Genomic DNA, 20,700 nt, shown 5'->3' on the forward strand with positions numbered 1-20,700 from the left:
AGTTGACTTCCTGACAGAGAGGCTAGCGCCTTCACACTGACACGTGTAAGTGAAAGGGTAATCAACTGACAATTAATTACAAGTGGAAGTTACTGGGAATCCAGAACTGCTCATTCAAAACTCCGTGGGGAAAGAAGGCCGCGTTTCCCAGATGTGCATCTGTGTCAAAGGCCAGAGCTGCAGCTGAAATACTCCAAGCGGTGTCCTAGTTTCCTGAAAGAATAGCATTTGCCCAGTCTTGAGGGGGCTTACTGTCCAGGGGGGGGGCAGTGGCCCTGGGGCCAGAGTGTGTGGGAACTTGGCTGGCGAGGTCAGCTCCTGGTCCCGCCAGCCACTCACTGCCAGTGAGGGTGGGGACACCCTGCAGAGGGTCCTGGATCCCTGGCCTGACGCTTAGTAGGTGCTCAAGGTGGGGGAGGGGGGGGTTACTCCTTTGCCCCTCCTTTCGCCTGCTCAGCCCCACTGGGTGCCCCAAATCGTTTCCTCAATTCTGGGGCTGAAAAGAGGCTTACAAGTCTAGTTTCCTTTCAAGACAAACATTTCCTCAGACTTGGGTAACTGGGGAAAAGTCACAGGTCTCATTTCTGAGAGGGAAGGAGGCCCACACCATGGGGGAAGGGCTGGGTGAGAAGCGGGGGGAGGACCGAGAAATCTCACGGCTCTCACTTCTGCTTTGCGGCTTATGGGCGCTGAGCTGCCCATAGCCCTCTCCTCTCATAACTTCCTCTGAAGAGCCCACTGACCATTTGCATATGTCTCATTGAAATTCCCGATCAGAGCCCACCGTCTCCTCCCCTCGGCCCCCAGAGGGTAGCTGGAACTTCACTGGGGAACCAAAGACCGGGGACAAGTGGCCATGGGACGGCGCTGAGAGCCCCAAACCTTCCCCGGCTGATTCACCCTTATTCAGTAGACGGACCATTTTTCCTAGAATGTTGCAACAGGGGTATTAGGGTTTTTCCAGAACTTTCCACCCTCGATGACCCAACTCTGAACCCCCCCAATGGAACTCAAGATGGCTCTCACTGGCAAGGGCTGGGCACTTGCCCTCTGACCTTGGTGTCCCCTCCGCTTTATGCTTTCTCACAGAGCAGAGCTCAGCCTCCTGAGAACGGCCTCCTTGTGCACCCAACCATGCACACAGCGGGCTCTCGGCCTGTGTTTTGCTTTCTTAATACATACTTGTTTCATGGATGGGATGACTGGAAATTACTTACCCCTGATGAAGAAACAGGAAGGCAACACCGTTTTAAAATTCTTTTAAAAAAACACAGAACTATCCTGATTTTACCCGCTTCATCTTTTTGCTCCTTCATTTTAGGTTGTAAGCTCTCCGGTATTCCAAACCTAAGTTCTTAGTCATTAGATTCTAAGCTCTTTGAGGGCAAGGCCAATTCTCATCTATCTTTTCTCTCCCCAGTTCCCGGTTCACAGTCACATAGTCGGTGGCCAGTAGATTGTGTTATATTGGATCACGTTGCCTTTCGTAGCCATTATTTAGAAAGGCAACCCCTTACAGAGCCAGGCATAGCATCAACAGTTAATCTTGGGCTGAGCTGATGGATCTCAGTGGCAGTGGAGATGGCGATGGTCTTTATTCCAGTGAAGAGGCTGATGTTTGAGCTCCAGGAAAGGAATTTTCCTTCTTTCTTTCTTTTTTTAAAAAATATTTATTTATTTATTTGGCTGCGCCGGGTCTTAGTTGCGGCATGCAGGATCTTCATTGCAGCACGCAGGGCCTTTAGTTACGGCATGCGTGCGGGATCTAGTTCCCTGACCAGGGATCAAACTCGGGCCCCCTGCATTGGGAGCGTGGAGTCTCAGCCTCTGGACCACCAGGGAAGTCCCCAGGAAAGGAATTTCACTGTGGGGGGGTCACTTGCAGGTGATTTCCTATGGGTTAATGATAGCTAAGGGGAGAAACACTGGGATTTGTCAGGTGGGTTCCCTAGACTTTCGGGGACGTTTTTCCAGAAAGTTCAGGGAAACTCTGGCCCAAAAAAGCTATAGGCCCTAGGAGTGAAATGGGTCAAGGAAAATCACGAACTAGGGAAAAAAATCCACAGATCAGACAATCTAATCGCAACTGAACTCTATGAGAAAAGAGTGCTGGTGGCTGGGGTACTAAAGAAAACACTTCTAGGGACTTGCCTGGCGGTCCAGTGATTAGGACTTGGCGCTTTTCACCGCTGGGGCCCGGGTTCAATCCCTGGTCGGGGAACTAGCCACATGGCGAGGCCAAAAAAAAAAACCCAACCAACAAAAAAAACCCCACACTTCTAGGGAACTGAGGTTCCCTAGAACCTCATGTCTGCATGAGGGAACCTAGAAGGTTCCCTAGATGAGGAGAGGGCTTCCCTGGTGGCGCAGTGGTTGAGAAACTGCCTGCTAATGCAGGGGACAGGGGTTCGAGCCCTGGTCTGGGAGGATCCCACATGCCGCGGAGCAACTAGGCCCATGAGCCACAACTAGTGAGCCTGCACGTCTGGAGCCTGTGCTCCGCAACAAGAGAGGCCACGATAGTGAGAGGCCCGCGCACCGCGATGAAGCGTGGCCCCCGCTTGCCACAACTAGAGAAAGCCCTTGCACAGAAACGAAGACCCAACACAGCCAAAAGTAAATAAATAAATTAATTTTAAAAAAGAAAAGATGAGGAGAGAGGGAAGGAAAGGAAGGAGGGAGGGCTCTCCACCAACAGTGATCCCTCAGGGGCAGACCCAGTCCTTAGGGGAGAAGACTGAATTGTGTCCAGTAAAGGAAGAGGAGAGAGACAACTGCCTTGATTGAGCACCTACTGTGTACTGGCCCCACCCCCAAACTCTGTCAGTCTCACCCAAGCCCTAAAGAGCAGGGGCTTTTGTATCTTTCTCACAAGGGAGCCACGCAAGGCAGCCACAACCTCACCCCTTCCCCAGATGGCCTCCCAAGGCCATGCGGACCTGCTCCAAGCTTACCTGCTTCTCAATCAAATTCAGAAAGAAAGGAGGGCCGGGGAGGCTAAGAGAGAACTGAAGTCCGAGATAGGAGAGGAGACAGACCGAGAGAGTGGGCAGGGAGGCTCTGAATCAACTCGTGTCAGCCCAGGGCAAGGCCATCACCATCCTGGGACCGTGGGGGTGGGACGGGGGAGCTCACAACTCTGGCTGCACTTTCTCTCATCCCTGAGATTGGGCGAGGGACCAGAAGATGGGCAAACCAGGCCCCACTGGGGCAGAAACCAGACTTCGGGAACTAGAAACCAGCGAGTATGATGTTAATCACCAGCAAAACTCTAGAATGAATCATTAAATAAATTCGTTTATCCATGCCCTTAGTCAACAAATATTTACGGAGTGTGTCTAAGTACAAGCTACCGTGTTAGGCATTAAATTGGGGTGGTCTGTTCCCTAAAGGATCTTAGTGGCTACAAGCAGGGAGAAGATAGTGTATACTTTTTGTAATGGAAATAGGTTCACATGAGAAGTATAGATAAACACTGTAGGGATTCAGAGGATACTTAGAAAAGGCAGAGTATAAGATCTGAACTTGTTTCAGGGAAGGAATAAGACATGTTCATAATAGGTTTATGTAGCAAGGTTTATTTATAAAGGCAAAAAAATTGGAATCCACTAATGTAGGGTCTGTTGAATAGATGTCCTGATAATGGAATACTACACAGCCAATCAAAATCGTTTAGCTGTACACTTATTCATACGTGAAGATATTCACAAAACATTAGTAAGTTGAAGAAGCAGATAACAAAAGAGTATTTAGGTATGATGGCATTTTTATGAGTTTTTTGGCAAACATACTTCTAGACGTTTTTAGAAACTTGTAGAAATATATACCAAAATGTTTGAAGTACTTATCTCGGCCTAGGGAGATTTGGAATGCTTTACAATTCTTTTTCATCTATCTGGAAATGATAATAAAATGAATACTCACTATCCTTTTTTCAAGGATTAAAAAAAAATTTTAGGGCTTCCCTGGTGGCGCAGTGGTTGGGAGTCCGCCTGCCGATGCAGGGGACACGGGTTCGTGCCCTGGTCCGGGAGGATCCCACATGCCGTGGAGCGGCTAAGCCCGTGAGCCATGGCCGCTGAGCCTGCACGTCCGGAGCCTGTGCTCCGCAGCGGGAGAGGCCACAACAGTGAGAGGCCCACATACCGCAAAAAAAAAAAAAAATTTTAACTTACTGTTAGCAACTCAGGCCAAATAAGTCCTTTCTTCTTTGACAGGACTGTCAGATCATAGAAATACTATGGATAGGGAATTCCCTGTTCCCTGGCAATTCAGTGGTTAGGACTTCACGCTTCCACTGCAGGGGGCACGTGTTCGATCCCTGGTCGGGGAACTAAGATTCCGCAAGCTGTGCAGCTCGGCCAAAAAAAAAAAAATTCCTATGGATATAGAATACCTTGATTCCATTAGAACATTCGGCTTTCTGTGATCGCCTTATGGAAGACATTGAAAAAGTTAGCCTTGAAAATCGCATGGTTAGGTTGTAGCAGGTAGAAAGAATTACTAAAAACAAAACAAAAAGCATAGGACTTCCCTGGTGGGCCAGTGGTCAAGACTCTGTGCTTCCACTGCAGGGGGTGAGGGTTTGATCCCTGGTCAGGGAAGTTCCGCATAGGGCGGCGGCGGCGGCGGCGGCGGCGGTGGAAAAAGTAATTGTATGGGACTTCCCTGGCCATCCAGTGGTTGAGACTGTGCGCTTCCACTGCCAGGGACATGGGTTCGATGACTGACGGGGTAACTAGGAGCCCACCTGCCTCACAGTGGGGCCAAGACACACATAAACAAACAAAAAACCAAAAAAAGCAACTGATTAGGAAACAATGTCCATCTGGAGGTAAGTCTCTAGAGATGTACCACAAGTCTCTGGCCTTGCGGAATATTTTCATCCGCAGGAAAAACAAAGTCGGGGGGTGGGGGGATAATCCAATTCATCTGGATTCAAAAATGAGGACAGGCTGGAACAATAGCTTGAAAGAGACAGATGAGATTGAAAAGGATTGAATAAACAGTCCTGGATCAGATGCCCCAGGGGCCCTAGAACTGGGGAGCCTCGGAGGAAAGACGTGGACGTATGAAGACTCACATTCTGTGAGGGGCAGGATGTCTCCCTGAGAGAAGAGAAGGATGACAAGTTTCACCAGCTAGTTGACAGTCATGGGGAGATGGCTTCCCCCCAGATCAGAGAACAAGGGAAGTATCCAAGAGGCTGACTTCAACTCAGTACAATGAAAGGGGAAACAGTGTTCCTCTGAACGCCAGGTACTCAGAGCACTGTCTCATCCAGCGGTCTGGGAGCCTGCCATCGACAGGACTGCTCCAGCAGAGGCCGGCTGGACCAGAGGACACCCAGCTCCCTTTCCAACTGGCTGGGAGCACCTCCCCTGGGTCTGTTTGCACCAAGGAAGTGGGAAGTGACCCTGCAAAGCCGAGACGGGGCCCTTGAGTGGGGGTGGCCCGAGGGAAGCCACCACTGGCCCACTGGCTGTTGGAGAAATGACAGAAGCCTGCCTGATGACAGCGCAGAGGAGGGCAGGCAAGGGAAGGAGAGAAAACAAAAGAAAGAAACAAACAAAATTTAAAAAGAAAGAAAAGGACGGAAAGACGGAACAGAGTGGGAAATCAAAGGAAAGAAAGAGGAGCAAAGGTAAACACACAGGACACACAGGAGAGGGACAGTCGGGAACAGGGGAACAGATCCGGGGAGTGAGCAGCTAGGAGGCTGCAGAGGAAGCCGGAGAGAGACTGGCCTGGAGGTGGGCACCAGCACCCGGCAGCCCCGGAAGCGATCTCTCACCCACCAAGCAGGGTAAGAGGAACAGGCGCAGGGTAGGTGTGGGTGGGGTTTGGGGCCAAGGGCTGGTGCTGGGCCTGAGTCACCCTCCATCAGACACTCAGTCTGTCTGAAGCCATGCCCGAGCCCCCGACGTGTCAGGGAGTGCAGAGTGCTGGAAGGCTTCAGAAAATAAGGAAGCCCTCCTCCCGGCCACCCCTCCTGATCCACCCTGGAGCTGGAAGACAAAGTGTGGACACAGGAAAGACCACGAAGAGTCAAGGAGAACGCACAGCCCTCAAGGAGCGATAAAGGCGGGGTGGACTCTGGAGTCAGGAAGACGCGAGTTCAAACCCAGACTTGGTGCTGTGTAGCTTCCAGAAGTTCCTTAACGTCTCAGTTAAGCAGGGAAACTGAGCCTCAGTTTCCCTCTGTGTTATGAGGATACGTGAGACAGCAGATGTGCAAGCGCTGGGTCACTTTTATGACCACCCTCATAAATGTGGTCATGCCTTCATTTTTCTTTTTTTTCATGCCTTAATTTTTTTTTTTTTCCCGGTACGCGGGCCTCTCACTGCCGTGGCCTCTCCCGTTGCGGAGCACAGGCTCCGGACGCGTAGGCTCAGCGGCCATGGCTCACGGGCCCAGCCGCTCCGCGGCACGTGGGATCTTCCCGGACCGGGGCACGAACCCGCGTCCCCTGCATCGGCAGGCGGACTCTCAACCACCGCGCTGCCAGGGAAGCCCCATGCCTTAATTTTGAAGTGAGTAATCCCAGCCCTAAGTGAGAAGAAAAGCTGGGACGGTCAGGGTGTCTTGGAGGGAAGACACAGACTGGGCCCTGAGCAACCTTCATTCACTAACTAGTCCAGGTGCTGGTTTTGAACCTACCGGTCAGAGAGTAGACCGTTTCCCAGCACAGGTCTCCCAGGCAAGCGGGAAATGCCATAGAACTTGAGTCTTCACAGGCTGGAAGGGCCTGGGCCCCGGGGACCCAGGCACCTGGGTGTCTGTGTGACTTCTGGGTGCTAACGAGGTCCCTGATGAAGGCACCTGGCTGGGGCATCTGGCAGGGTTGGGGACTGTGGCAGCGGCTGCCAGCTTTGCAGACAGTGGGGAATCCTTAAGGAGTGTCCAGCATTGCCCATATGCCCACAGATGGCCATGAAACGCCGCAGGCTGTGGGCAGAGCGGACAGAGGGCAAGTTCAGCCAGCCCCCAGGGGGCCCGCCTGGCGGAGTGCTCCAGGCCCGGCCTCTAGAGTGGCACTCCCTGGGCACATCACTGTGGGGTGCAGACCCCCGTCATTGGGGGCCGTGTCTGACTTGGGGCATCAGCTGCTATCCCAGCCTCCAGGTGGGAGGGAGCAGAGCCATCCATGAGTCACTGTGCCCACTTCCTGCCACATGGAAGCCGTGGCTGAGTCACCGGCCCCCCAAAGGGAAAGGCTGGCCACGAGGCCGGAAAGCTGGAGCCCGATGGTAGCAGGAGTGGTGCGGGGCGGGGGCTGGTACCGCGGTGCCACTGCTGCCCTGTCCCACGGCCGAGGTGCCTCCTGCAGAACCTGGGGTCCTCCAAGTAGCACCGACCCGCAGCCAGCAGGACTAGCTCTTTGCTGGTATTTCCACACCTCCCAACCCCCGGCAGTAATAATTGTATCATGCCCTTCAAAACAAAACGAAAACAGAAAAGCCCAACTTTTTGTTTTGACATAACTTCAGGCTTACAGAAAAGTTTCAAAAATACTACAAAACATTACCATATACGCTTCACCCAAATATCCCAAATGTTAACATTATACCAGGTTTGTGTTACCATTTTCTTTCCCTCTCTCTCCCCATTTTTCCCCTAGGCCATTTGAGAGTAAGTTGCAGACATGATGCCTCTTTCCCCTGAAACACTTTGGCGTGTGTGTGTCCTAAAAACAAGGGCATGTCTTACAGAATCAACATCAACGTCAGGAAAGGGACTTTGCATCAGGTGCTTTTTATGCGCCTTCTCAGATGCTCCTGGCCTACAGGGCCAGCCCTGGTGGGGGTCTCCACCTAGCCACACCTGGCGGGGAGCCAGCACCCCGCCTGGAGTGCTGAAGGACCACTCGGCATCTGTGAAGTCCGGGATGTCAATCTGCTGGAGGGTGAAGCCGTGTATACATTCTCCCTTCCTCCCCGCATCTGCGCTCCGGTCGGTCCGTTTTATTCAGTCTCTTGGAAGACATCCCAGGAGACAGCAATCAGTCACATTACATTCTCAGGGGCAGGCTGTCACACAGGGCCTTGCACTCAGAAGAAGGCCCCGTGCTTGGGGCTTAGTGCTCTGCAGTCGCCTTGAAATTCTTTATAGTTTTATCTTTCAATCTGTGTTTTCTACAGATGGGACGATGGAGCTTGCACTAGGGATTGCGCCTCGGCTCTCACGTGGTCCTGCCTCCCGCCTTCCAGAGATGGGTTCTTGGTCACGGCTCTCCCGCCCCGGACCGGCGACCCCTGCCACCAGCATCGCAGCCTAGCGCCCCCCAAGCCCTCTGTCAGCATCCCCCTCAGTGGGTACTGTTCTGCTACCCAGTTCACACGTGAGATAACAGAGTCTCAGCAAGGTTAACTTGCCCAAGGTCCACCAGCAATGAATGAATCTGGATTCAAACCCAGCTCTTCCTGCTCTGAAGCCCGGGCTGTCACTCAGCCACTGACCGGGTTGTCTATGAGGTCTCTCCTCTGATCATCTAGAAGCAGTGTAATTGATTTCATTCTGTGCACCGCGCTGGGACTGTAGATGCAAGGAAAAGCACGGGACTTGGAGCTGGGAGTTAGGTTGCTGAGACCCATGGGAGTGATGCTGGCACTTTAGGCCACGTGGGCCCAGGACAGGCTCTCCGAGGTGGCCGAGCCGGGGCTGGGCCTGGGACAGTGCTGCGTTCTTTCCTGAGGCCCAATTCGCATCTCTACCAGCTGCAGAAAGCGGGTCTGAGTCATCGGAGTCCCTGTCCCTGACTCCTCAGCCATACGTTGTGCATTCCGGTCCCTGGATCTCGGCAAAAACCCACTAATTTCTTAGTTCTCCCCACCCTCTTCCCTGAAAGAAATCAAAAAATTTCAAGCTGGGGAGGAGGTCACTTGATCCAAGCTCTTCAGTCTGCAAACGGAGGACCTGGGTTTCAGATGCTTGCATCTGGGTGGAATTCCAACCCTGCACCAATCAACCTCTCAACATGCTCCTGACTGGGGCTGATAATAGTAGTAACTTACAGGAAGAATCCCCGGGACCATGAACTACAAGGGCCTTCTAGAGAGAGCTCCAGTGATTGCACCTGACACCTTGTGACACCATTGCCCACTGGACAGATCTGTTAGGGAGGCACTATTAGCTTCCCCACTTTACAGAGGAGGAAACAGAGGCTCAGAGAGGTTAAGTAACCTGTCTAAGGCAGCCCAGCTAGCAAAGCAGAGCCAAGGTCTACCAGACAACTGTGCAGAGCAGCCACCCTTCCCACCAAGTACTGGCCCAGAGGAGCAGCGGGCACTGGCCGCCCGCCCGGGGCTCCCAGAGTCCAGGGCTGCAGCCATCCCACAGCGGCCAGCCCGAAGGAGCAAGGAAACCGACCCCCTCCGGATAAACAAAGCACTTCCTCCCCAAAGCCTGGGCCCAGAAGGAGGAGGTGCCCTGCACAACTGTTTATAGAGACAGATGTTTGGGACGGAAAAAGAGAGACAGCCCTCCTCCATCCCCATGGAGACAGAGGAAGTTTGCAACTTGGGCAGAGGCAACTGGAATTGAAAAAGGAGAAGGGGAAAGAAGGGAGGGAACCAGATCTGACCCACTGGAAACAGTCTGACATTTTCAGATGCTGGTGCCTAACAAAGAGGCGTTGCCATGGCAACCAGGCCTGCGTGGCCCCGGGCTGCCAATCCCAGCTGGACCTGGGGCCAGAGCCAGAAGATAAATAAGCACACGTGGGATAAATACCGCCAAAGAGCAAATAAATAAGCACATACACACCTAGGGGCCTCTCAGCCACCACCACAAAGTGAGGCTACTCACGGCCCCCTCCCCTTCTCTCCTTCCTTCCTCTCTCCTTTCATCCCTCTTTATTTTCTTCCATCCCCTCTCTCTCCATCTTTCTATCCCTCCCTCCCTCCTTCCCTCTCTCTCTCTCTCTTCCCCCACCTCCTTCCTTCCTCCTTCCTCATTCCCTCCCTTCTTTCCTTCCTTCTCTCCTTCCTCCCTAGGTGTTCAACCTTGCTCCTGCCCTGGCCTAGGAACCACATCCCCATCTTCCTGGCGGCAGTTGGCAGAGACCCTGGGCATTTCAGGCTGTAGTTATGCGGAAGGAGGGGGGAGAATGGGAAGAGAGCTTCGGGCTTCTCCTAAGGGATCTGGTTCCTCAGAATTCCTCTGCCTGGCTCCCCAGCCCCTTCATCTGCACTCACTCCCCGTTTTTATCTCACTGCCCCCAAAGCCGCGATGTCCTTTGAGGGATCTACACAGTGGCTACCAGCAGGCTGACCTCTCCCAAGACCCTGCTGCCTCACTACACCCCCATCACCGGAATCCTCCAGCCCCACTGGACCATCCTGGTCTCTCTCCTCCTTGCCTCTCTCCAGGGGAGAGGGGAGGGGGCGGAAGGGGGAATGTCTGATGAACTCTGGCCAAGGTGATGGGAATCCCTGAGGCCAGGATGTTCTGTGGGAAAGAGCTAGAAGGGAGAGCTGAGCTGCAGTGGTCCTGGGGTCAGGGCCTGCCAGTCCAAAGGAGGGGCCCATACCTTCCTGCCCTCAGCCTCAGAAACCTCCCGAGATGTCCCATGATGGGAAGGCAGGCCACAGCTGGACCACATGTTTATCCGGCCTGGCCCGCCCACGAGTGCGCCCCAATTCCCAGGCTGACAATGGGACTGGAAGGTGTCATGGTCATCATCCCCCTTTGATACATGGGAAGATTAACACTTGGCAGTAAGGACTGGGCTGGAGGCCGAGTAGAGGCCTTGGCCAGTGGGGACGTGTCCACAGCTGGTGGGGAGGGGAGGACAGCTGTTGCAGGCTGTGTTACGGGTGGCTCAGATGGGAGGCTGAGGAGGGGCGACGGGTGACTACGGAACGGGATCCATTGTTCCTGGGTCTAGCCCTGAGAAGGAAGCCCAGAATCGAGTCACAAAGAATGTCGCCATACGGAAGGACAGGGGCCTTTGGAAGGACAGAGGCTGTTGGGAGACTCCACCAGCTGCCGAGCAAGCCTGGTACCCAGGATGAAAGGCAGGCTGGGCTCCCTGATGTCTCCAGAAGCCTGGCCACACCTTCTAGAAGCCTAACTTCAGGACAAGAGGCCCAGGACCAGGCCCCTACTGCCCAGCCACCCAGGAAGCAGTCTGCAGGCTCAATTCCTCCTCTGTCCCAGCTAGCTGGGTGACCCTGGGCAGGTTACTTAACCTCTCTGGGCTTCAGTTACCTTATCTATAAAATGGAGATAATAGCTATGCCTCACTCAGATGTTGTGAAGATCAAAAGAGACAACATGTAGGAAGCACGCTTAATTCTCAAACACCCACTGAGCACGTACTGCGTGCCAGGCTCAGTGCTGGGCTGTCTGTTAGGAAAGAAGTAGTGCAGGGCATTGTGGGTATGTCCAACAGGATGTTCCCACCTGGTCAGGGAAGGGATGTGTGAGCTGTGGCCTGAGGAGGATTTAGCCAAGGGGGCAGCCTAGAACAGGGGGCAGCAAACTGTAGCCCACAGGCCAAATCTAACTTGCCACCTGTTTTGGTTCAGCCCATGAACAAAGAATGTTTCTGTATTTTTATTATTATTATTATTTTTTATTATTATTATTTTTTGCGGTATGCGGGCCTCTCACTGTTGTGGCCTCTCCCGTTGCGGAGCACAGGCTCCGGACGCGCAGGCCTAGAGGCCATGGCTCACAGGCTTAGTCGCTCTGTGGCATGTGGGATCTTCCCGGACCAGGGCACGAACCCGTGTCTCCTGCATTGGCAGGCGGACTCTCAACCACTGAGCCACCAGGGAAGCCCATGTTTCTATATTTTTAAACAGTTGAGAAACAAACCAAAAGAATACTATTTCATGACATGTGAAAATTATATGAAATTCACATTTCAATGTCCATAAATAAAGTTTTATTGGAACACAGCCACACGCATTGGTTTGTTAATTCTCTACGTCTGCTTTTCATGCCACAATGGCAGAGACGCAAATAAGGACCACCTGGCCCTTTTCAGAAAACGTTTGCTGACCCCTGGCCTCGGGAAAGCATGTTCAAAGGCCAGGGGGTGAGAGAGAGAAAATCTTTCTGGACCCTGGGAGAAGCCCAGTGGGGATGGCGTGGAGCGATGGAGAGATTGCAGGTTGGCAGTGGGGGGAGGGAGGCCACAGAGATGACCCGCCCACCGTATCCCAGAGCTGAGGGTGGGTGGGTAGGCTCTGATCAGCTGCCACCAGCCGGGTGCCAACCTGCACAAGCCTGCTGGGGAGGGGAAGGAGAGGAGGGAGAGGGAGGAAAAGAGGGAGGGGTAGAGAGCTCCCTAGTCCTATATCACCAGGAAGCAAGGAGCTGCCCATGGGGCCATGGGAAGGCTTGGAAATCAGAACATTCCCTCTCCTTTCCAAGGAAACTGGGAGAACTCTCTCCTTCTGTGGAGCTTGACTATGCCTTCCTCTCTCAGGAGGCCAAGACTGGGCTCAGGGCTCAGGGAGGGAGGGATGGGGAGGGTACCAGAAGCTGCTGTCCTTATTCCAGGGGGGCCCCAGTAAGGCCTGGGGGGTATTCACTCTACCTCTCTCCACTCCTGCTCAGCCAGAGCTGGAGGGATGCTGACACAGCAGATGGAGGGCTCTCCCAGGGGCCTGGTGTGGGCCCACATCTGGCCAGGGGATGCCGAGGTCACATGGCCTTCGAATGAGGGCAGAAGGGCATCAATGTTCAAGGATCCCCTTAGGAGGCTGGGACCATGGGGGGCTCTCAGGGTACCCTGGGTATCTATGGGGCAAACCATCCAGCTGGGGGAGAGTGCTGCCTTCTGCCACCCCAATGCACTTGGGGCTGCAAGATTGGGCTTAGGCGGGAAGAGTGGTACAAGCCCACGAGGTTGGGTGGAGGTGCTTCTCCTTTGCGTGGCGTTGGGAGCTGGCCTTTCACTGGAGTGCGAGGGAGAGATGGATTCCTCCAGGGGTCTCCCCTCGCCCCACACAGACCGGCAAACCAGGGGTGGCGGGGGTCAGGCCTCCTCAAGAAGCCGCCTTTGTGCATTTGTTTCCAAGCTCCCTTCCAGAGGTGGGGCCCCTGGGTAGATGCCTGAGGACTAGGCCCCAGGCCACCTCCTCCTCTGAGTATCTGGGACCAGTTAGAGTGACTCCATCAAGCCCTGACCCTCAGTCGTCTCAGTCGTCTTTGCTGCAGGCAAAGGGACTGGGGTGGGGGTGAGTCGCGGGAAATGCAGGTCCATTCCTGCGACGACGACCGGGGCTGCAGGAGATCAGATTCCCCTGGTTAGGCGGGGAGAGCTGGCTGGAGGCAGGGACTCCTGCCGCTTGGGCTGAGCCTGCCTCCGGGCCTGACTTCAGAGGCTCCCTCCTCCTCCGGCCTCCTCAGCAGCACAGCTTCAAGGAGCGGGAGCCTGCGACCTCAGCCCTCCTTGCCTCGCCCCCCCCGCCCCCCCCTACCAGCCCCGTCCCGGGCAGCAGGCCCTCCCCAGGCGCTGGGAGGCCTCCCTCGGCAGGGCCGAGGCTCCAGGCCAGGTCTCCCGCCCTCTCCTCTGCACCGTACCCAGTGGGCTCCATCACCCGGGGGAGCCCCACCTCCTGCCATCCTTGGCCGGGGAACCGGAACGCTCAAGTCCCTAGATGTTGCCTCACTCTTCACAGAACCTCCCAGCCAAGGTCCCCACCCTGGCCCTTTCCCACTCCTCCCTCTCTCTCCGAACTTCCTAAAGCCCCTCCCCTGCCTGCCTGCAAGTCACCTGACTGAGTCGCTGGAGCCCAGCCCCACCCGGATTCCCCACCCAACTCTCCCAGCTCTGGAAACGCCCCGAGAGAGCCGCCCCCGTGCTGCCGGCCCCCATCCAGTCCCAGCTGCACACTCGCCCTCCAAGAATGTGCACACACCCACACAGGTGCACGCACACACGTGTACATAACGCACGCACGGTGTGCACAGGAGTGCACACGCACCTACCTGTGCACGTGCAATGCACGGTCATGGGTGCAACATGCACACATAGACACGTGCACACGTTCACGTGTGCCTGCACATGCACGTGCGCGCGCACGCGCGCACACACACACACACACACACACACACTCTTGCACCATCCAGTTGGTTTCACGCCCCACGTTCCTTCCTCCCAGGCTCCTGCAATGCTCCTTCTTGCGTCTCGAATCCCCTCCAGGGCCCTGCACTTGTGACTTGGGGTCAACATTAGCTCCCCAAGGCTCCTTCCAAAACGGCACCCGCCTCACCCCTCAGGACAGTTGCACTCTCCTGCTCCCAGGAACTGCCATCTTAGGCTACAATCCATTTTTTGCAGCTGAGATGAAAAAAAACCAGAAACCAATCCCCTATCCCTGTCCAATATTGGTGAATGACTGGGGGGAGGGGGAGATCCGTGCCCACAAGGCTCAGTTTCACTGGGAAAGGGACTTTCCTTAGAAGGAGCAGAGGCATCTTGTATCAGCTCTTAACGATTTGGGAAGGGAAGCTGAATAGCTCTTTACTGTAATTCGAACAACTAAATTATTCATCGAGAGTGGCTGACAGAGATTGGACAGTGACCAGAGAGCCAGGAGACCCCGGCCCAGCCCCGTGACCCAGGCCTGTGGCCGCCTCCCTGGTCCTGAGGGGCTAGTGAGAGGGGTCTGGGAAGACGGTGGCCCCAGGGGTCCCGCACCGATTCCATCTGGGAGGTGGGGAGGGGGGTGGGAGGAGACTGAATTGAAGGGCCCTGGCTATGTGGGGAGCCACAGGGCCCCCGGCCCCTCAGGGACTTGTCTTAATGGAGGGGTCTCACCTGCTCTGGCCAGAGGGACCCCAGGCCACAGCACGCTGGCACTGTCCTGAGAGGCCAGGTGCGCAGGGGCCTGGCTCCCCTATGCCATCCCCTTCCTCAGCCTGGAAACTTCCCTGCTGCCCTCAGAGGTTTGGGTTGGAGGGGGCATGCCACAGAGTCCTGCCCAAAGCTGAGGCCTGGCCTCCTCCTCCCACAGGAGGCTCAGGATGGGGAGACAGGGAACAGGTGGCCATGAGATCCCATCCCTCAGATTCAAAACACAGCCCAGCTCCTCGTCACCCCGGCTCTGGGCACAAAGAGGAACGGTGGGCGAGAAAGGCTTCCCCCGGCTCTCCTGCCCTGCTTGGTTGGGCCTCCCCAGACACCCCCTCAGCCTGTGGCCCTGTACTCTGATGGGGAGGGAGGCAGGGACAGAGAGCTTGGAATGAAGTCCTCAAGCAATTGGTTGGGGGCCAGCTCTGTCAGTCCCAGCGGAGGGAGTGACTGGAGGAGCGGGGGGGGGGGGGGGGGGGGTGGAGGCGGGAGGATGGAGTGTCCGGTAACATCCTCTTAGGTCTCCTAGCAGGAGTCTCCCTTCCCCACAAGCTTGGGGGCAGGGGAAGCTTTCTCTCTTTCTCTGCTCGTCTTCCCTCCCGCCCACAACGCCCGGACCTGGCAGGTGCTCTGTACACACGAATGGTACTTATGAACGCACGAACGATGCAAACAGGGGCCGAAGGATGGAAAGCGATCAATGCGTGAGTGCGCATGCGTGGGGCCACAGTCTCGGCGAGGGAGGCGAGGCAGCGGAGCAGGAGGGGAGAGTCGGGAGAGGACAAGAGGAAAGTAAGGGAGAAGGAGAAAAACAAGGGGGAGCCTCGTGGTGGCAGAGAACGTGCTGAGACGGGAGGTTTAAGTCAGTGTCCCCGGAGGGGGGACAGGGAGGGGCGGAGGGGGGCAGGGGAAGAGGGCGCAGCCTTTTGGAAAGTGGACCCCTGGGGGCAGCACGTGCTGACTCACCCGCCTGCCTTCAATTTTCCCTGTTTCCTGGGGATTCTCATTTTATTTTCGGGAAAGCTGCCTGCTCCGTGACTAATTTGTTCTTAAACAAACCAAACCCAGGCGGTGGGGAGGCTGGGCGGGGCCTGAGTCACTCTCCGCCCAGGGGGACCACACCTCAGCTCTGGGCCTGGCTTCCCCCCAGCTCCTGGGGGCCCCTCAGCCCTGGCCTGAAGGTGGCTTCGATGCTCCCTGATGGGGGACACCCTGCTGCCTCAGGTTTACAGAAGAGGACACTGAGGCTTAGAGACGCCCGAGGTCACTAAGCCAGGAAGCAGCAGATGTAAGATTTGAACCCAGACCTCAGAGCACCTCCCAGTATACTAGCCTGTCATCTGCTACCCTCCACTGAAGTGGGATCCAGAGCCCCAAAGACACCTCAGCCTTGGGCCTGGTGGGGATCAGGGTGAGAGTGGGGGTGTTTTCTCCAACTCCAGGTCCAGCCCAGATGCAGCCACTAAAATAAACCCAGGTCTCGGAAGGCGGGGCATGTATGTGCAAGACAAGCCGTTGGCATATGGAAAGAAACACAACGTCTCTATTTCTACTCTTTATCTCATCCTTTGAAAATTTCAACTTTCGTGGGTACATGATATATAAACCCAGTAATAGGGTGCCTATGGTTTACAAATAAATAAATCCACAAACTCTGGAACATTTTCCTGAAGGGGAGAAACAGCCCCCCACCCCAGTCGGCTGCACCCGGGGACTCACGCATAGTAGGTGCCCAATAAACATTCTGTGCCTGAAGGTGTGCCAAGCGGTTGTGGTTGGGAGGCAGCGGGTAGGGGGTTCTTACTGCATCGGGAGACCGGCCCCGCCGGCCCATCATGGGGCCCGGGCCCACCTGCAACCTCAAGGGACGCGGCTACGGCCGGCCCCGCCCCCTCCCGGCGCGGCACCACCCCCCTCGGCGCGGCCCCGAGCTTACCCGGAAAGGAGGCGGGCTCACCCCTCAGCAGCTGAGATACCGCCCCAAGGCTTCCCCAGCGGGTCCCCCTCCGCCTCCCGCCCGCCCGCCCGGCGGCGCGTCGGATCCCCTGGGGCTGACCCGCGCCCCGGGCGGCCCTGCGGGGGCGGCAGCCCGCGGGCGCCGCGGTGCCTAGCCCGGCCCTCGGGCGAGGCGGCCCGGGGCTGCAGTCGCCGAGCGGCTCCTCGCCAGCGAGCACGTTTCCAGGAAGCACGCGCGGAGCCGGCTCGAGTTCCCGACAGCCGGCCGGGCGCGGGTGCGCAGAGAGGCTGCGTCTACACCAGCGATCAATGCGCGCCCGGCTCTCCTCCCGCCACGCGCAGCGGCAGGGGTGCCTGGGCTCATTTCAGGGGTGCTTCCCATACTCCCTTCTTGGTGGGCAGGTCCCTTCGTCTCCTTGCCTGTCTTTAAAATGAGAGTGTCAGTCAGCCCCACCCCAGAGCCGTGTGAGCATCAGCGGTGCAAGGGCCCAGGACCGTGCCGGCCGAGCCCTCAAATCGCCGCTTTTATTGCTACAGAACAAATCCGAGCGTAGGCCTCGCGGGCCAGGCGCACTGACCTGCAGTTGAACCAGCCAGCTCCTCCCCCTTAACTAGAACTATTCTCTCCCCCCTCCTCGCTTTTTTTAAGGGTTTCGAGTGATCAGCAAATATTCCCTTGGAAAAAAACTCCTTAAAAGAAGGCGAGGAGGGATTGCTCTAGTCCAGGGTTGGGGGCCTCCGATTTGCCTTCCTAACGCGGAGGCTCGCGGTTATGGGGAGGCTAGGAATGAGGGGTGCGGGGCAAGGAGGCGCAGGTGCCCTCGGATCAGCTCGGCTCGGGCTGCGGGAAGTGCCCGAGAAGGGCTGCAGGTCAGCTCACCGGCCCCCACTCCTGATTTGGGAGGCTGGTGTGGAGACGGAGAGGAGAAAGACGGGGTGCAAGACCTTTGGGAAGGCGCAGGGATGGCACCCACCCTGCTGGGGAGGTCTGACAGGGCAACAGAGGAGGGGGCTGCAGGGCCTTTCCCCGCCCTGGGCTAACTTTGGGACCTAAAGCACAAAGGAGCGAGGGGCAGGGGGCGGGGCTCCTGCTCTTACTAGGCCACCTGGGTCAGCCCCTGGTTTCCCACAAGACAGAAAGGGGGCTTCTATTGCAGCCAGGCAGCAAAGTCAGAGTAGGAACCTTAAGGCTGCTCAACCCTGCACAGGGTCCCCCCTCCCCCTTCCCCCCAAGCTCTGGGGATCGACCCCTTCCTGGGCCTCGGTCTCTCCTCTGAGTGAGGGAATGAGGCAGCATGAATCTGGGACCAGTGGGACCCTGAGGGCTGATTCAACCTCCCAGAGCCTCAGCCTTATTCCTGTTCAGCGGGGATGGTGACATTTCCTTTCCTCCTAGGGCTGTTGTGAGGATTAAAACACTGAGTACAAATCATCCCAAATGCACCCAAAATGGTAACCTGTGGTCGTGGGAAAGCTGGTAACAGAGCCACCTGCCAGCTTTGTGTTCAGAGTAACCTGCTGTATTCCCCCCAGCAGAGAGAAAGCGGTGCTCCACCCATGTCGCGCTCCTCATGGCCCCCTCCCCCTGTGGCACCTGGCAGTCCCCGCCCCCACTGAGACCCGGCTCCCTGGGACAGAATCCCAGCCTCGCCCGAGAACTACATCCCTACTCCCAGTCATGGAGGTGGCATGGGAGGCTCAGGAACTGACAGCATATGATCCTGGAGTCAGGCGGAACTGGCTTGGAACCCAGTTCTGTCCCCAGACTGGCTATCCACTGCCTTTGTCTGCCCAGCGCCCCTTCCCCTTCTTTCGGTAAAAGCCCTCCCAGTAGGCACTTCTCCACCATTCTTGGTCTTTGCGGCTCATTGATGGGGCTGACCTCCCCCACCCCCTGGAGCGGGGAGTGACCCAGGATGGCCCCATCAGAACATGCACACCCTTGCTGGTCCCAGCATGGGGACAAGACCCAAGCAGCCCCACGGCCAGTCTGGACTTTGCCCAGAGCTGCTGCAGCCATTTTTGTCACCACTAGTGAGAGCCTGCCTGTGAGTGAAGCCAGCAGAATGGAGAGATGGAGAGAGACAGGGTTTAGGTGACACCACTGGCGAATCTGGACCCAGTGGTGCCTGACGCCCAGCTCTCATCCTGTGCATTTTTGTTGTGGGAACCAATAACATAACCCCCTTCTAACTGCTTAAGCCAGTGTAAGTTGGCTTCACACAGTCCTAATAGTTGTTAGTTAAATGACCTTGGGCATTTCGCATATGTTCTGTGCCTCAGGACATATAGTCAATGACAAAATAATACATGCTCATATGGTTGCTGTGATACTTATATAAGGTAATGAATTAAATTACCTAATTAGGCACATAGTAAGCTCAGTTGTTATATGATACTTTGTAGGAGTTGGGTTAGAGCTGCGTTAATCAAAAGAGTAAGCATGACACAAATGAGACTGTGCCATCTTACCAGGGAGAAAAGCCTAATTATTGAGAAACCAGCCATACTGGACTGAGATCAGAACATCTCTCTGTTGGGAGGCAGACACCCTCTCCCTCTCCAGAGCCAGCAAGACTCTGGCAGGAGAAAACCCCCAACAGCATCTGTGGACACACGCTAAGGTGACCCCAGAGCATCACATTTGTGTATAGTCTCCTCTTTTTGAGTGTGGGCAAAACCTAGGACTAGCTTCCCACCAACAGAATATGGTAAAGGGGATAGGATCTCGCTCCTGCGATTACCGTATATTATGTAAGACACCATCTTACAGCCTGGAGCTAGAGCCTCGGTTCTTCTTCCTGGGAGCTTCTCCATGGGGTAGTTTGGGTATCCTCATGGAATGGTGACTGGCTTCCCTGAGAGCAAGTGAGCCAAAAGACCACGATGGAAGAGGCTACGCTTTACAACCTTGCTCTGGAAATCACACGCTTCCACTTTGTTGTATTCTATGGGTCACAAAGATTGGCCTGACTCGGTGTGGGAGTGGCTACTGGGGGTGTGACTACCAGGAAACGGTATCACTGGGGCCATCTTGGAGACTGGCCGCCATACAAGGGATGGCAGCAGGGACAGGGGCTGGTGGGGGCTTGGAGAGGGCTATGGAAGGAAGACCCAGGCACTTGAAAAGCTAGAGCACATCCCCAATGCCCTAAAGTGTGAGGCCACCCCTGGCTCCTTCCTGAAGCAGTTCAGGGAATGAGCTGATTCGGGGAAGAAAATCACAGCTCCCGGTCTTGCTTCTCTGATTAGGGACGTGGAGCCCGGCCGGGAACTGGAGCCCTGCAAGGGGAGGGGTAAGGGGAGGGGTACCCCATCCAGGCCACCCCTCTTTGCTGCATGGTACTGGCTGGTAACTCCCTTCTCTGAGCTTCTGTCTCACCTCTCTCCACGCAGGTCAGCTTCTCTCTCCCTCAGTGTAGAGACAGGGGAACTGGGGAGGGGAGACGGGGGTTAACATCTACTGCGTGCTGCCATGGCTGGCCCTCTACAGCGCTCTCCCATTTAACCCTGAATGACTCCCATGCTGGGTGCTCTCCAACCACATGATCCAGATGAGGAAACTGAGGCTCAGAGGTCCCGAGGTGAGTGGGGTGGAGACTGTGGACGACTCTGCCCTGATGTCCTCAGGTAGTCAGATCAAGGCTCCTGCACCCAGGGCCCCCTTCCGGGACTGAGCTGGGACTCAAGGGAGGAAAGAGGGGAGGAAATGGTCTGGGGAGGTCAGTGCCTGGCAGGAGCTGTGGGGCTGAGGCTGGGAGACGGTTGGAAGCCCTGCCCAAGGCAATCCGAGACCCAGGCTCCGACGCTGCTGGCTGCCAGCCTTCCCCCCATTGATCTGGGGAGTTCAGGCTCACATCTCGCTGCACAGTCTTCCTGGAGCCATCCTGCTGTCTCCTTTGGGGCCAGCCCAAGCTGGCTGCAGCAGGGA

The sequence above is a fragment of the Kogia breviceps genome, chromosome 19 (assembly GCF_026419965.1).
Source record: "Kogia breviceps isolate mKogBre1 chromosome 19, mKogBre1 haplotype 1, whole genome shotgun sequence".
NCBI lineage: Eukaryota > Metazoa > Chordata > Mammalia > Artiodactyla > Physeteridae > Kogia > Kogia breviceps.